This window comes from Vidua macroura, chromosome 5 (genome assembly GCF_024509145.1).
Source record: "Vidua macroura isolate BioBank_ID:100142 chromosome 5, ASM2450914v1, whole genome shotgun sequence".
NCBI classification, from domain to species: domain Eukaryota; kingdom Metazoa; phylum Chordata; class Aves; order Passeriformes; family Viduidae; genus Vidua; species Vidua macroura.
Genome location: NC_071575.1, coordinates 25077657 through 25095830, shown reverse-complemented (window position 1 = coordinate 25095830; position 18174 = coordinate 25077657). Strand labels below are relative to the sequence as shown.

The 18174-nt window shown below is 40.0% G+C and overlaps 1 protein-coding gene across 5 annotated transcripts in view; it reads left to right on the top strand.

Moving 5' to 3' along the window:
• TBXAS1 (thromboxane A synthase 1) overlaps positions 1-18174 on the top strand; it is a 229573-nt gene that overhangs the window by 107453 nt on the left and 103946 nt on the right. The gene's annotated exons all lie outside the window — the stretch shown is intronic.

Genomic DNA, 18174 nt, shown 5'->3' with positions numbered 1-18174 from the left:
TGGTTGTTTGGTTTAGAAATGTTTCTTTTCTTCAAGTTAAACTTCCTAGGATTATTTCCGGTTGTGTCAATGTCATTGTCATCCTTTCATGTGAATTTCTTTGTTTACTTTGAAATTATTATTGTAAAGTTCAATGAACTCAGTTTGTAAACAGATGATGAATGAACTTTGCTGGAAGCTTACCTTTGCATGGGCACATGGTTTGGAGCACCAGTGACACAGTGTGACAGCAGGCAAGTCAGTACTTGGAAAATGATTCAAACAAATGAGAAAACATGGCATATATATTTTATATATAAATATATAAAATGAGATCTTCATTTTTCCACGCTTTAAAATGACCATTCAGTGGGATGGCTTAGTACACAAGTGATGATCTGGTGTGTGCAAATGGTTTGATTACTTTGATTGTGATATTTACTTTTGAATACATGCTGGGTTTTGTGGCTGCAGAGAGAAGGATTGTGCTTTAAATTTTTTCACTGCTTCATTCTGTTTAGATTTTTTTTTTCCACTCCTTCATCCTGTTTCATCTTGTTTTTTGTTTGGTTAATATAGGACATGGAAGGTGACTGGCATAACACCTCTGGAGCCAACATGTTCCATGATTAGTTGCTACGTCTGCATGTGAGCTTGAATACATATGTGTGTGTATTTATGGATGCATACAGATGCACATATATTGATTTGGGATCTCCTTGCGATTGGAGGAGAGGCTGAGTCTCTATTCCATTCTCTAGAGCTCTGTAGACATCAATTGTGCCATATCTTATTACGGAAATGTACAAAATATGCCTCTTTGTGCATGGCATGGTGTCATTTCAGTTCCTGATGCAGTAAAGCCATCATGCCTGATGGCAGGCTGTGCCTTGAACATCCAGTTGTTTGTGATACAGAGCTGTGATGTTCTTCCCTCCCCTCCCTGGCTTTGTAGGACAAATCCAAGCATCAATCCTGCCACATGTGCAGTAAGCCTTGGTCTCACTGAGCTGAGAATATTCGGTGCTTCCAAAAATCATTCTGTGCCTTGGGAGGATAAGTGAAAATGTGTCCAACCAGTGAATTTATTAAGATTTACTTTTTTTGCCTACCAGTTTCATACAGCTTCTAGATCATAGCTGGTTTGAAATCTTGTCTGGTACAGCATCAGTATAGAAAGGGAATCATGTTAGCAGGGAATGAGTTTGGCTGTATGGCACTTTTCTATTTAATATTGATTAGTTTGACTGCATATTTGTGGGTGCTGTTGTACAGCCACGTGAGCCCAGATGCCTGAATGGTTTTCCAGTGCCAGGAAGCGAAGCAAGGGCTCTTATCCTTGTTTTGGCCTGATGGTTCAGGACCACTGAGGGTAACTGAGGGTAAACAACCCTAACATCTGCTTTCTTTCCCAAGTGTGTCTCCATGGCTGTCTTCTAGATATACTAGAATACCTTTCTAGCTTGTCCAATGTATATGTAACTATTTTACTGCCTTCTATACCTCATAAAATCGCTTTTAATTCTGGATTTCCTTTTTCCTTTCCCCTTTTTGCTTTGAGAGCTTGCAGATTAATTTTTCTGAGCAATTAGATTCAGTTTTCTTTACATGTTTTAAAGTAACAGTGCATGTGCTTGTAGTAGACGCTTGACAATTAAAATAATAAATATTGAGAGGGTCATTTCTTTCACACTGTGTAAGTCTTTTTATGCATGCACAGCAAATTGTCCCTTATTCCCCATATGCTGAAGCTAATAGCACAAAACTAATGTTGTCAAATAATCACTGCTATTGACTATAAAATTAATCAGACTTTGGCTTCAGTTACCCTTAAAGAAAGGACTGTGGCCACCTGATCCTCTGAATCCCAGTTGAGAAGAGGTCTGGTTTTGTGACTAGGGCTCTAGGTCAGGATTTAGGAGCTCTGAGCTCCTTACTACAGAATTCCTGTCTTCACAAGGGCAAAGCATTTAGGAAGTGCTTTTTCACCTTAATAAATGTAAAAGAGTATCTTGGGAATTTCCAGTGGAAGAGTATCATTAGTGAATGTGAGTGCTTCAGGACTGATGGCAATGGGTTGGGATTTGGTTTTTCTGTTAATTCAAATGATTGTGGTGGGAGGGATTTTGTTTGTTCTTAAAAGAAGCTTCAGAAATGCAGATTAAAAAGTTTTAATGAAAAGCTTTTTTTTTTCCCTTTTTAAGTAAGTTTCTACTTTGAAGTATTAAAAAAAGCTAAGGTAGAAAAGTTAATATTATCAGATTTAATTGAGTGTATTTGAGGATCATCATCTCAAGTTTGTAATTTTTATTTGTGATTCCAATTTAGAACAGGAAACCAAGTGAAACCTGTGTCCTGTGAAGTAGGAGAGCTCACTTGTCTTTACCTTTGGAACACCTGGCACCTGCTTCTGCTGACCTCTGGTCCTGGTTCTGGCCAGGACAGGGTTAAGTTTTTTGAATAGCTGGTAGGGGGCATGGCCAGGACCCTGAGGTTATTCTATGCCACACCATTGCCAGGGGTGGAGGAAAGGGACTCTATTCTGGGGAGAAGGGGTTCCTTCTGGTCAAATAAACGTGGTGGAAGGAGCCATCCGGTATTGTTTATTTTCAGGATGTTTCTGTGTGAATTCTTTCTTTTCTTGTACCCTCTCACTCGTATTGTTGCTGTTACTGTTCATTTTCTTATATCACTGCTGTTTCCAGTATCTCAACCCATGATTTTTACCTTTCCTGCCTCCAGTTCCACTCTCCATCCTGCTGCAGGGAGAGGGAGAGGGTTTTGAAAGCAGGGGAGCAGGAGGGTGGCAGCGTGGTTTGGGGAATCTCAGTGGGGGCACAGAACTGGGGAGTACCACTCCTAAACCACAACTCCACAATTCATAAAGAGATGTCAGCATTTGCTTACATGTATGCACATTCTTACTTCTCATTTAATTCAGTGGGCCATTACTGTGTATTTACACAAGAATGTTTATTCTGTCTGGAATTGGGATATTCCCTTAAATGAGAGATTTTGTTTTCTCTTTGCCTCTCATAGAAAAGAGGGTGAACACAGTCTCTTCTCAAACATTTGAGTATTCAATAAAGACTTGTGGAAGTTTAGGAAGATGTAAATAACAGTACGCTGGAGTACCACAGAACAGCTTTACAGCTTAAATCAATCTTTAAACACTGACTGTAGTCAAGTCCAATTAATTTGAGGATGATCTTGTTGACTGACTTGAAGATACGCTCTAACTGACAATGTATTTCCATTGAGTGGTGACTTAGGCAGTTTGCCATTTGAGGAAGGTTTCCTGTGTTATTGTGGCTGGAGGAAGCTCTCAGCCTATTCTCCAGCAGTGGGTGCCAGACTGTAGCTGGGTTTGGAGAAAGCCACTCTTCCAGTGAGACTGATATTTTTACTGGCTAGTAAAAATTGTTGTCTAGGTAGGTCATACGAATTTGTTTTCTAAAGAGTTACGAATCTCTAATTGAGTAAACAAACAATAATATTTTTCACATTTCCAGGTAAGATTGCAAATAAAACTGATTCCTCCTGTGTGAAGGGCTGGTGGTGATGGTGGAAACGGATCGGTTACACACAGATGGAATACAAAATGAAAACTTTCTACTTTTTCTTTTTTCCAGGCATGGGTTGTCTGTTTTCAAATGCTATGGGCCATAAACCTTGGCAATATAAAAGCAATGCAGTTGACTGTAAGGAGGCTAGAAGTCTTAAAAACAAGTTTCCTCTTTCCTTGCCCCCCATGGAGAAATGATGAGTCAGCATGTTGAGACCACAGCTGATGCTGAGATGCACAGTCATGTTATTTTTCACAGGAGTTATTATGAAATGAGTTCTTTTTCAGCATGGTTCTAAGTATTTGAATCCATCCCTGAGTATTTCTCTGGTTTATTAATGGGCTGCAGTGCTGCCATCACCATGGTATCCTGCTACCTCTTCCCCTGTGAAGACAGCAAAAGCACATGATGAAATTTACATTTTTAATTCTCCACTCTCCATGCCTGTACACATAAAAATGCTTTACAAAACCATGGGAGAACACAAATGCAAGGACAATCCAGCATCAAGAAATGACTTGGGTTGCTGTGTTGCTTTGTTACTTTTTAACTCTCTCCCTCTCTGCTGTTACACTGCAGCCATCAGTGGTTCAATACCTGCTCCTAGGTAGACACCACAACACCAGATGGATTACGTACTTTACAGCACTAATGATAGTGGCTGATAATGTGTGCAAATCTCCCTTTCACTGCTTGTTCAAGGCAGTCAAGAAATACTGAATACAGCTGTACATAATTACACTTCTTTTGGAGCTAAATCAGCCTGTGAAATTTCTGTTCCTGGAAAATGGTCAAAATTAGTCAATAAAAAACCCAGCAAAACAAACAAACAACAAAACCCCACACCCTTTGCATGTGCTTAGTTAATGGTATTCTGTGACATTCTGTTGTCTAAATGCAAGGCTTCCCTGCCAAACTATTGAGATTTGAAAGGGTGGGGTGGGGGTGGGAAATACTGAATAATGAAACTATGAAGAGGTGATTTTGCTGCAGGTGCATGAAGATGTTGATTTGACAATATGAACTGCATATGCATTGTTTGTGCCATGAGGAGTTAGTGTAGGACCAAGTATGTGAGTGTCTTTATGTGTTGCAGGTATGTGAAAGGTCCCTCTTTTTACCCACTCCCTGTTTATTCTCACCTCTGTTTTCTTCCTTATTCAATAGATCTGCAAGATTTCCTTTTCTAAACAACTGAAGAGGACAAGATCAGAGTATTATTAGGTTTTGCCTTCCCTTCCCCCAGTTTTTTCTCCTGTTGAAACTTGCCAATCACTTTTGAAGCCTACATTCCGCTTTTCTGCAGCACAGGAGATATCATTAAGGCTTTAAACCCACTAATGAGGGAAATGTGCGCTGCTTGAAGGCTCCTGCAATATTAACTACATCCAATTATGTTAGGTAAATGTATGAGTATAGTCAAAACAGGATGAAAGCATATCTTTCTATTCAGGCCAAAAGCAGTCTTCTGAGCCAATCTTTCATCAAACCTACATTGGCTATTTATTTACTGGGTTTGCAGCACTTTTTTTTTAATACTGAATAATAACATTGAAGGGAAACAACACAGGCAGGAAAGAACTATCTATTCCTAGGGCTCTGTTCCTTGTTTAAAGAACATGTTTTACTGTTGGATAAAATATGTGAAATATTAAGTCTGATGAATATTTTTTTCTTGTTTAAATACATTATTGCTTCCTTATCTAATCCTGCTCTTAGCTGACTGTGTTATGAGTAGGTAGAGTGCAAATGCAGTTTTTGCTGGTCCTGACCTTTGATTTCTGTTGATTTGTTGGTTTTTTTTAAAGGGAAATTCAACTTATCCTACTTCTTTGTACATCTGCTATTAGAATATTTTTTTGGAAACTTATTCAGTTTAATATCACAGGTTTTTAACAGTCCCTCATTTCTGACTTTTGAAACTGTTACCTGACAGTAGTAGATTGGTTGTTTTGTTTACAATTTTCTTCATTTTCCTTATTTTTGACATATTGTAGGGTGTCATGTCCTTTGATTCTTGCCTTTCCCAGTCTGCTTTTGTTTAGAAGAGTAATTAGTTTGTCACTTGTTCCAGAACTGACATAGGCTCAGATCACAGCATCTGAGTTGGCCTTTTTACATGCTTGAGCAGTCAGAGTTCAGACCCAGTACTTTGCTTTGTTTTCATGTCTTTAACCACATTTGGAGTCAACTGGTCTGCTCATGTACAAAAAGTCCTTTTGAAGCATCTGATGATACAGGAACCCTCTGAAGTCTATAGAAGTGACGTTTCACAGCCCAGGGAAGTGATTTACCTGCACGTACCTGGGAATCTGGTAGTTCAGCACTGGAGTAGATGTGATATGGCAATATGTAATATTTGAACGGTTGTCATGTATCATGCCTAAGATCTGTTTAACCTGGTTGAGTGTCCTCTTTCAAAGGTGGCCAGCAGCAAAATTCAAAACACAGCAGCAGGACAGACAGTGACAGTAATCTTCCTTGTGGCTTATCTGCCCAGCCTCTCCAGCACCCTGTGCTGTGGTGACTTCCAGTGCCAGAGAATGCATCTGAGCATCATTTCTTTCATTCATTCCATTGGCCACAAATCTGTTCCCATCCCACCCCATCCCATTTTGAATTCTTTCTTTTAACTCTTATGCCAGCAGGTGGGGGATTTTGGTTTGGGTTATTATTTTTTTATTTCCAGGCGTAAGCTTTTTGTTTTGTCTGTGATAGTTCTGTCTGGGGGCTCTTGTGTGTGCACAAGTCCATTCCTCTTCAGTGAGAGTTAATGTGATACATGTGGGCAATTATTATGCTAATCCTTGCAAGATTTTGCTTTTCATTTAAAGTAATTTAAAGGTAGCATTATATCTTCAAAATAGTGGGAATAGTTCTCTCCTTAGACATTCATTCAGATATCTTAATCCATTTGCCTGCCTTTATATTTCTATTTGAACTTAAAAGTATGAAAGGTCCTTTTTTATTTTTTCTTTTTTGATATAATGATAATGTTCTTACCTAGCATAATGCTAACAACTTTTTGTTAAGATGTCTTAACTGGATTCGCCGTTTCCACAGCAAGGCCTACAACATGAGCATTCCTCCTCTGGTTCAGCTCAGAAGCTAATTCATCTTAGTTTGTATCAGTGTAGACTTTTTCAAAACCATGCAGGCTGACTTAGCGCTGAAGCAGACGAGTCCCCACAAGGGCTCTCCACCAGCTCTGTTTCAATGGTGGTTATCTCCAATAGAGGGGGAATGATGAGCAGTTGATGGGGGGTCATAGCATCTTATATTGATGCAGCTGCTTTGCTGTGGTCCTCTGACCGCAGCCTGGAAAGTTCTCTTCTACCTAGCAATTAACTGGTAGATCTGTGCTAAGTGAAAATTTCTGCCACTCTGTTTTCTTTGCTTGTGACCTACACTATGTAAGTTTCATTCTGCAAGAATGAAACCTCCACAGGAAAGGGTGTTCAGAGACTGTGCACTCCTCAGCGCTGACTACATGTAACGGAGGATCACAAGTGAAGAATGAGTTGGCAGGTATTGTTTTACTCTCTAGTGAGAATTCCCCTTTATATAGTAACCACGTATCTTGGCACCATTTGTTGTAAATAATTGATAGCAAATAGTTGGCTGATCTGAGCCTTGGGAAGGGAAAGTGCTGCTGTGTGTTGTGGGGGTGCCATGGAAGCGCCGTGCTGTGAGCACACAGCTCGTGACCACAACCAAGGAAAGTCACAGGACACTTGCCACAGCTGCTGATGAATTGTCAGCATTTAATTCACCACACTCAGAAGGGAAAGGGAAGAGGATGAAGGGTGTAAAATTCAAGTTTTTACACTGCAAGTTTATAGTAAAAACATGGCAAAGCCCGGATGAGGGAAGAAATTATGATGTCTGCTCCAGATCAGAAGGCTGAAGGATCTGCTGTATTAAAACTATACTGTATTACATTCATATACTATTTAAAGAGATACTATACTATTCTACATACTTACTTCTTACTTACTTACCTAACTAACAAAACTCGTGACACTCTGCTGAGAGTCCGAGACACAGCTGGATCCGATTGTTCATTGAACCCAAACAACCTTCACCAGAATCCAATCCAGCAATCACTTCAGGTAAACAATCTCCATACCACATTCCACATGGGGAAAACAAAGGAGCAGAGATAAAGATTGTTTTCTCTTCTCTCTGTGCTTCTCCTGAGAGACAGAATTATATCTTTCTGTCCAGAGAATGTGAATGTTACACATGTCTCACAGCTCTCCAGTGTAGTGAGCGCTCCTTACTTTGAGCACACCTGGCCACTGCACATTTCCATGTTCATTCATCTGTTTCTGGAGGCTCAGTGGTGGCTCAAGGAGACTCAATTTAGCCTCACAGACACACATTCAGCAGCAGATATAGTGAGATCAGGAAACAGCTGTCCTGCAGCAAAAGTTAAGGCCTGTTGATTATTAATTATTTACTCCTGCCAACCTCTTCTCACTGGTGTTAAGCAACAGAAACAAAAATAATTATGTTCTTTACTGAAATAATGTTTCATTCCTCTTCTTTGTCTTTCGTGCTTGCTCTTGGAGTAAAGGGTTTGGGGAAATAAGTAGTAAAAACAAGAACTGTCTTGCAGTCTTCTGCTATATTAATTCTAAGTTGAAGGTACACAAGTTATTATTTTTTTTCCCTTTTCAAGGCAATTGCAACTGACAGTTTCCCCATTTCCTTTTCCATTCTCAGTGTGTGCATTTAGATGAAGCTAAAACTGCACTCTTGCACTTTTTATGCAGCTTTCCTAAAATAATTCTGAATAATTTAACAGTGGCTCAGAAACATTCCAGTTTAACCAGTCATTGACCTTCAGTCAAGTTTAAATGTCATCAGGCCTATATTGGTATTTCATGAGTTCCAAAGAAGCTGTATTGTTGCAGAGGCAATGGTGAGCTCTATAATTAAAATTGCCCAATGTCTCCCATTACAATGTTTTCCTTTCTGTAGATTATCATTGTTTAACTGCTTCAATTAGTATTTTCCATTTAGAATTTTTCAGTCAAAATGGTCTTGCTATTTTGGAGATGATGCCTAGGGAAAAGTTAGGGTTATTTATCGATTGTGAGGAAAATAAACCCAGAGTCTATTTCTTTGGCTTTGGCTTTGTTCCCTCTAGTGTTAAGGGCTGGATATAAAAACCACTTTGAAAATTTGACCAAACTGCTTAAGTTTATAAGCCCCTGAAGAATCTGAGTAAACACAGACTCAACAAAAAATTATTAAAGGAGACTGACTTACTGCTATCGCTCTCTGCTGACAGAATTCTACAAATGACTACGAATTTCTAGAGGTCATCATGTGAGCTTTATGTCTGAAGGAGGAGAATCGAGTTTGTGACTGATTGATTTCACATGAAAATTTTCACATGAAAAGTTTTTTATTTGCAATGTTAAAACCTTTCAGGATATTATTTCCTCTAGAAATCTTAAATTTGAGAAATCAAATAGAGATCCTGTGGGGAGAAAAATGGTATATGTGATAACATAACTAAAGAATCCATTTGGATCCATTTCTGCATATGCTTTAGAATACGAAGACTGCACTAAGCCTAAGATTTTCAAACCTCTTAATGTTTTATTTTGCTCTCTAGTATCCTCCTGATATAATTGTAATTGACTGCAGTAGAAATTGATGGCATCCTATGTGGTCAGAAGTAAGAATTTAGGAAAAAAAAAAAAACAACCCAAAACCTTTGCCCTAGCGATTTCTGAAATTTCATTAGGAAATATGTGGAAAACAGAATTTTCATGTCATGTTTGATTTTGAACAGTTTAAAGCCAAAATAAAAATAAAAAGTTCATTGTAATAATTTTTTTCAGTTACAGTTTTTAGTCTAACGAAAACGTCATTTCAATTTACAACGTAAAGTTATTTTGTTGTGAGAACACCTATAAAGGTGTAAAAAGGTAAAGGTATAAAGGTGTAAAGGTATAAAGGTGTAAAAGAACCTCTATAAAGAGGTAGTTTCTAGAACTTTTTTCCTTCTTTTCTTCCAGAAAGCCCAGAGAAAGAAATTGATTTTGCAATATTGACAGTTTCTTGCAAACCTCATGGCTTTATTTAAGTTTCTCTAACCAGCTCTGGTTTTATTTTTGTTTAATGCTTGATTTGAATTTTTAAAAAGAATGTACCCTCCCTAGCTGGTGTTTCACTGTGTCACCTTACAAGTTCTTTAAGTGCCCTGGCTGCTGGATGGCTCTCCCTTGTATTGCCCTCCTTGTAGTCAAGTGAGGCAGCTCTCATTTTTTCCACTTTTTTTCAGCTCTTCCCTTTGTGCTTGTGGTAATATTTATCTTATATTGGCAGTGACAGTCACTTTTGGTTATAAAAACTTATGTTTGTCCTAGGGTTAAGATTTATTCTAAATAAAAAAAAATCAGCATGGTTTTAGACATGTCACAGAGGGTTGTTTTTTTCAGTTTCAAGATACCTTTTATTTTTCCGGCTGCTGGATGCTGGGGGTGTTCAGCATGAACCTCAAGTGTGAGAGAAGCAGCTGTACAGATGCAAAATGAGTTCTTGTGATGTGGGAGTGTGTGCTGTGCTGGTCAACACTGATGGTTGGGAACTACCACTCTCACCCACCAATAAAGCTGGGCTTGGAAGTGCAGATTCTAATAACTTGCAAGTAAAAATAACATGCTGGGTGCATGCAGTCAAGTGTGATGCATGTGCTGAGTATGGGTACAACTTGGCAATGTCACTGGTCCTTCCAGAGAGTGAAGCCTCTTTCCTTTTCCACACAGGAAATCCCAGCAGGCTGAACCTCCAGCCAGGTTACTCATTGCCATTCCATGTGGGCCTGGCTGTTGGGGGTTAACCCTCAGTGCAAGGTTGCAGGTGTATTGTTCTCATGGCTGGCACACATTCCTTCCCTGGGCACTCGATAAAAGAGACTCTAAATCCCAAATCTTGCTCTGTCCTCATGTGTGTTTGCTGAGCTCCAGCTTGTCTGTGCCCGAAATGCTGGTGCTGGCTTTTGGGGCACTGTGAGTGGGAAGAATTTGGGCTCTGATCCATCCCTCTGGTTTCATGTCATGGTAACAGTGCACTAAAACTGAAGCAAGAGTGGTGAAACAGGGCCTCTAAATGCTGCATCATGTGAAGGAGGCCTATTAGGCCACAAAGGGATCTGTGAGCTCTGTGGTGTGGACTCCACTTTGTGGGGTTTTGTTGTTTTTGTTGGTTTTAACATTTTATCTTATCCTAGAACTCTTGTTTTTAACATTTTGTTGTTTTTAACATTTTATCTTATCCTAGAACTCTTACGATATGGTGACATGCTTAATGTTTCATAATCCACACTGCTTCATATTACAAGTCTAAATGTTTAAGAATACAAAAGTAGCTAATATTGTTAATTTATTTGGATAAGGTACTGGTTGATACTCAGAGGAGTGTTTCAACTTCTCTCCTTGGAGAAATCAGTAGGAGTGATGTAAGCAACACTCTGCTTACAGGTGGTTTGTGAATTAAAGCTGTTTTACAGAAATTGTGAGCTCCAGGGAACTCATGATAAGTCCTGTAATGTTATCTGTGCACAATAGGACTTTATTATAGTTGAAATTATCTTATGACAAACATTTAATTCTAGATATGCTCAAATTAATTTGTAAGAGGCAAAAGCACAAACGTTATTTCATATAAGCCTGTCAAAACATGTTTTCATAAATTAGGATTTTTAAAATTTGATTGAAACTAGGTAATAACCACAAATATGAAATCTTGGAAGATAAAATGCTGAAAGTGTGCTGTGCAACTCCTGAGAAAGTTTTATAGCCTAGCTCTTCTTGAGGGACAAATAAATGAGGAATGAAACCAGCTACTGCTATCAGGAAAATACATTAATGTTTTGACAGATAGATGTGGAAATCTTACTATATGAAATTTGGATTTTTTTTTTCCCCTGATGTGTAAATATCCACTTAATGTAATTAGAAAGAATTGTGAAGTAGCAGGCAGGGAATCCAAATTCTTCAGCTGAGCAGGTACTGCAAATGTGATTTGTTGACATCTTGTCATTCTGCCATTACAGCTGACCCTGGAGTTTTCTTTCTGAATGACTTTTCAAAGGAAAAGTAACATAAAAATTAAAGTATTTAACCAGGGAGTGTTCTGAGTATGACTAGTAGCATATGCTTTGAGAAGGAACAGAAGAGCAGAGCAGTATTTCCTGTAAAATGTCCCCCTAACATCTGACTGCCCGTGGTTGACTTCCTAAGCTAAAAGCTGTATTCGTGTTTTTAATTTTTAATAGCCCTTTTCTTCCAGTAGTTTGATTTAAATATCATCTTGAACCCATTTTTTGTTTTTTAAACCATTAGGAGGCCTCGCAAGAAAACTTTTATTGGCTTTGTTTGACATTGTTTTGAAATTTTCTTCTTGGCTTTGGGGGGAAAAGGTGAAATACTTTTTCCTTGGGTTGTTTTGCACATATTGGAGATCATCAGTTTGCTATATTAATCCCAAATTTTCTGTTTCAAATTAGATAAATGGCAGTTTGAAGTATATTTTGCATATCAGGATGTTGTCACATGGGAAATGTGACAACAAGTTTTAGGTGCTACATGGCAGCTTGGAAGACTGATAGAAACCCTTTGAAATGTCTTTCACCTTTAGGTCATAGTTAGCTACTTAGCCACTTGTTTATTTTCAGTGTTTCTTGGTGCTTTGAGATTTTAAGCTATACAGGCCTGTATATAATTTTATTTCTGTATTGCAACACCTGAGTGGAAGAGGTCAAACTAAAATTGTCAATAAAATATGAAGTACATGAAGAAGTGACATTTCTTATATATACACTTTCTCCAAATAAGAATGTGATATTTTAAACTAAGCCATTGGTAAGCCTCCCCTTCACCTGCCTTGCTTACCTCTGCTAGTGACCAGAAGGTCCTAAGCATTTAACCCCTATCTGAGGAGCTTAATTTGGCAGTACAGATTTAAAACTCTTGCTCAGCCATAGCTAATTTCTGAGGTGTCTTGAATCCCTTGGAGCTGCTGATTTCAGCAGCTGAAATCACCAAATGGAAGCTTAGCAGTTTTGAACCTTGTCCAAGGTAGGAGATCTGATGTTTTGAGAGAGAGATGGCCTTCACGTGTGCCTTTGAAATGGGCTGGCAACTCAGACACTGCAGAAAATGTAGGAGCAATAAACATGGTTCTTTGAATCACAAAGGGGTGGAGCCAGGCTGCTCCAGTGCAGTCCCCCATGACAAATTGCCCAGAGTGCAAGAGAAAGGTTTTCATGTATTTACCTGCTGGAAATTATTTCAAGGCACACCTCTCATCTCTCTGTGACATACCCCATCTAGAAACTTACAGGTGATTCTTTGAGAAGATGCACTTGCAACCTTATTTGTTGAATCAATGCCAAATTCTATGTGTCCATGGCATTCGTGAAAGAGAAGTTAGTGAATCTCTGCAGCCTAACAGGCCTCAGACTATCCCTCCCTCCCCCTAACCTGTACTCCCGCTGTAATAATTCTTTCCTTCATTATTCTTATTTCCTTATTTTTCTTCCTATCTTTATCCACAGGAAGGAATTACAAGGTTTTCCCCCACTGTGCATTTTGTTCTGTCAGTGATTGTTTGAAAGCAGGTTACTACCATGACTTCTTTCACTCTGCTGTGGTAAAAAAGGGAGTCATCCCTGATCACACCTTTCTTCTGGAATATGTTTTGTTATGTCCATGAGAAGAAAGGTGGTGAGACCTTAAGGAAGCGTAGGACTCTTCCTACATTGCTGTCATGGCAGCTTGGACAACTCTGTGCTCATTTTGGGTGAACTTTTCCTGAGGTATCTAGCTGCATACCCAAGGCATTTGAGTCAGCAGCCAAGGGGACATGCAGTGGGATGGTGAGTGGTACTTATAATCTCTCTTGGAATTCTCCAGAAGATTTAAGGTTACTGCAGGCATGTCTCTGGATGAGCAGAGCATGGAATACAATGGTCCTGTGTAAATAAAAGATCTAGCCAATGTTCTTATAGGCATTGCCTGTCATTCCTACATATGCCAAAGACCGAAAGCATGGCAATATATGTGTACCAAAAGTTATTAGGGACTGCTTTTTTCCAAATACTCTTTACATACTGTAAAAGGAACTTTCTGGTCCTCAACCTTTCCTTTAGAAGAAGTCTGTATAAACAGAGAGGCTTTTAATAGTCTTATAACTTTATCCAATATTAAAAAGTACAGTTATGTCAGCTGGAAAGTGGATTTAAACATGTTTAAAAACTGCTTCTCAGCAGAAACTGTCTATAGAGTATGGATTCTCTAGTACAACCTGAATTTGTTTATAATACCAAAATTCTTAATTAATTAAGAGCAAATACCTTTTTCTTTGCTTTGATTGCTTTGATCCCAAATGTGCAAACTGACCACCATATGCAAACTCATGAATGCATGGACTTAATTTTGGTGTTGCTTACACCAACAAATGGAAGGTGTGACTTGCATCAGTTTGGGTCAGACTGCAGGAGGCCATATGTGTTTATTTTAGCAGTTATGGATGGTTATATTTACCTCATTGCAATGACTCGCTTTGGTTTCTATTGACAAAACCATGACTTAAGAGAATGTTTGCGGAGACAAGAACAGATGTTTCCAGGCTGCTTGCCACAGAGGGGAAAATAGCCAGTATTTGCTTGTAAACTGCGGTTGGCTGTGCCATTTTTCCAATGAGTAATTAGGAATAGTAGTTATTAGTTGCTGAAGATCTGACTTGATGACAAAAGAACCTGCTTGGAGATGCCTTTTTGTATAGTCTGATAGAGTAGAATGAAAGACAATTGCTGTAATCACTGAAACCAATTCTACCCTGTCACACTCTTTTGAAGAACCCTAATGACCAAGGAGAACCTAAAAGCTTAATGAAATAGATAATCCATGGACATTTTCTCCTCTTCTCTGCAGGCATGTTGATTTCAAATTAAGCTGAAAACTTTTACTGGACACTTTTATGAAATCACAAAGCAATATGTGCATTTTGGTATAAGTTTGGTGATTTTTTTTTTTTTCCCCTCTCTGAAGCTGTAAGATCACCTTCTGGATCACACATACTAAACTCAAACTTGCTTTAGACTAATAAAGAAGAGAGCTAATAGTCTCTCTGTAGCAAAGAGACTGTTAGCAGAGTTGGTGATCTGGGAGGGTTTTGAGCAATGTGTTTGTGGAGCAGTATCTGTGTCCATAGTTTTAATGGGCAAGGAAGGATTGATTTCAGCTGCTTGGGAGCAGCAGTGTGGGATATGTGGCATCTGAGGATTTGGAAATGGAGTTTTGGGAGGGCAAAGGAAGAGCGAGCCTGCTTTGGGAGAGACAGCTCCTGTCTGTAACGATTCCCTCGGATGTTTCATGGATGGAAGGCCCCTCACAGTCACAGCAGAGGGATGAGAGAGACCCAGTGGTCTCCCACACTGGCACACAGCGCTCAGTGGGCAGTGCCAGCCCTTTGCCCTCTGTGAAGGCTTTGGTCTTGGGGTGAGGAGTTGGTCTTGCTCCATTATGAGATAATGATTTGTGCAGAGAAAAATTTTACATGCTTTGAAGAGATGTGGCTATAACATCTGTGTATGCAAGGGCCTTCCAGATGGAAACAGCAATGAACTACAGGGTATATGACATAAATGAGCTCTATTTTGGGTTTTGAAAACATGCAATGCAGTGCTTTCCTGGCTCAGTCAAAAGCCACTGCACAATATGTCGTTGGATATCATGAATACAGGGAGAGCTGAGCATGACTTAAAACACCAAGGAAGTTGGAAGGAATATATTGTATCCGTTTACCAACAGGAAGTTTTTAAAGCTAATATATGGAGACATCTCCTCCCTTCCCACTTTCATGATCCACTTACTGCAAGCTTAGTGAGATGTATTCCTGGAGATATCTCAGGGATTTTTTTTTTTTTTCTGTTGCTTCTTTTAAGAGCAAGTGTTATGTTGATCTGTTAAGTGTCACGCCACTGCCACTGACTGGATGAAATACCATATGGGCAGTTCATGGGTTTACTGGTTCCACCTGCTGGCTGAACTGGTGGTGATGACCTGTCAGTCAAGGGGAGTTGAATGAGTAATCTTAACAAGAGATTTTATTATAATTCCTGTCTGAGGTATGGGGATAGTGTCTTGTCTTCAAGCTACAAACTTTCTATCTCATTTTTTATTAACTTTCATTTCATTTCATTAAATTTAGTTTAAAAATGCAATTTCTTAAACAGGATGGTAATGCCTAATCACAAGGGCATTTTTAGCAAGAAAAGGACATCAACCCTTTTTGAAAATAGGAAGATGAACAAGTCAACCCAGTGATGTGCAAGCACTGCTGCCTGCTCATTGCTTCTGGAACTTGCCCTTGGGAAAAAGCCATCCCCCACTAGAGCAAATACAGATAACTGCATGGCATTCATGAAGGCTAGGAGAAAGATGACCCCTCACTCTGGGAATATACCCCAAAAATTTCCCTTAAAAGGGAAAATGGAAGGAACCTGGATATTGGAGTCCCCATGGGTACTGAAGAAAGGCTGAAGGAGTGAGGAGCAAATGGCTCTCATTAGTGTGGGTTGTTGGGTTGAGATTGGGGCTAAAGTTCAGGGGAGTGTGGACATGGAATTTCAGTCAAAGCTGGGTCCTGCAGGACTAGAAGAAAGCTTACATGAAGGCGAATGCTGTTTGCTAGGGATGACTTAATGCCAGAATTAGTGTTGGAGTTACTGTTTGGATTTGGGATTTTGGGTGCTCTAGAGCTTATTTCCTTGTTGTGAATCTGAGCAGACTGAGTACTGATGTTTGACTCCTGTAAAAGTAAATTGTTTTTGATTGGTTTTGTTAGGAGTGGGCTATGATTAAGTCTAAGTTTAAAATAACAAAGTGTCTGAGATATTGTTTTTTATAGAATTTTGTTTCTCACTGTGCTGTCAAAGCATATGGAGAAGATTAGCAGCTGGTTCTGTGGAGGTGAGTGTGTTTTAAAGGTCTTTAAAAGTACCCTTTAGCTTCTTTGAAGATTCATCTCTTCACAATATTTAAAGAGTGCATGGCTGCATTAACTGCCTTCTGCTGGGAAAACTTTATCCCTCATTTTTTCTGCCAAAGAAATAAGAAGAGGTGTCTAAGGGAACATAAAGGTGCTGTTACCCTTCTTTCTGCTCTAGGCAGTCATTGCTGTCTGCCTGAGGTTCAGTCTAGCCTCCTAGTGACAAACTTGGGAAAGGAACAAATACTGTATGAATCACAGAAGGCTACAGTATTACTCCAAGATACAGGGTCAGGATATTAGTGCATGATTATGTCCTACAGATATCCATTTGACATGCTTCTTAGCACAGTTTTGTTATATATTGATTAGTTGTCTCCCAGGCATGGTATGGGCACGGTTCAAGAGAAGAACATGTACCATGACCAGAAGCAGTTTGGATATCTCCATTGTTTTTGGGAAAGGGATTTAACTTTGGGGAGAGGGGGTGTTCCGTTCCACTTGGCCTCAGAGCCAAAGATTCACTTGCCTGAATTATTTAGTAACACAGAGGAAGCTAAATTGAACTCATGACAAACAAGCCAATTACTGGGTCTGAGGGGTCATCCTGAGGAACACCTTATAAGGGGAGGGAATTTTTGCATTAATTGCAGAGATGCCACTCATCTGCAAATATTATTTTATTTCCTCTTTTAAAAGCAGTGGTGTTTTAAAGGATTTGTTTGCAAGCAAATCAATCAAATTTTCCTTGTTGTGGTTGATGGTATGTCTGTGATTGTGGGAACTCAGCAGCACTGGTAGGTACACTGCAAGAAATTACTATGCTGCCAGTAGTTTTAATGGAGCATTGCTGTACCAGAAATGGTTGATTACACAGGAGAAAGAAGCACAGAGCAGTTATGTTGCATCCTGGGATTGGGTTTTAGGGGTTCTCATTTGTGTTAGCTAGCAGAGTCCGGTGTACCCCCCACGTGCTTCCCCCGTGTTGTTCACCCCCCCGCGGTTTCTGGCCCTGTGTCCGCCGCCCCATCCCCACAATCCCACTCAGCCCGAGGCTCAGTGTCCGCCCCTGCGGTTCCCTGGTTGGTCGCTGTCTTACGTCATCACTGCGGCACCCGCACAGATTGGAGGGGCGGCGTCTGCCCTCCCTATCACATCCCCTGTATCATCCCACTCCCTCCCGGGTTCTGGCGCCATTTCCCCCATGTGGAGTGGGAAGCGCAGGTCGCTACCCCCCCACTGCAGCTCTCAGAGACAATAAAGCCTTCCCACTTTCCTTCGTGGGTGATTTGGACATTCCTCCCTCTTTGCCTCGGACCCTCGTGTGGGCGAAAGAACCCGGCAGACCCCGACCGGCACGCCAGCCGCTGCAGCATGCAGGAGAGAAGCAGTGGACCCGGAAGTCTGGGCGGGGGCGGCGCCAGAGGGCACTGGAGCTGCCCCGGACCTGGGAGAAAGAGTGCGACGCCGCACAGTTGTTCAGTATTTAGATTATGCTAGATGGAACATGATCCTGATTGCCTTTGACTTAAAGATAACCTCCTTTGCTGCCCAAAAACCAAAATACCGCCCCTGAAAATATTACAGCTGCCTCCTATGGTAATTTATTTGGTGA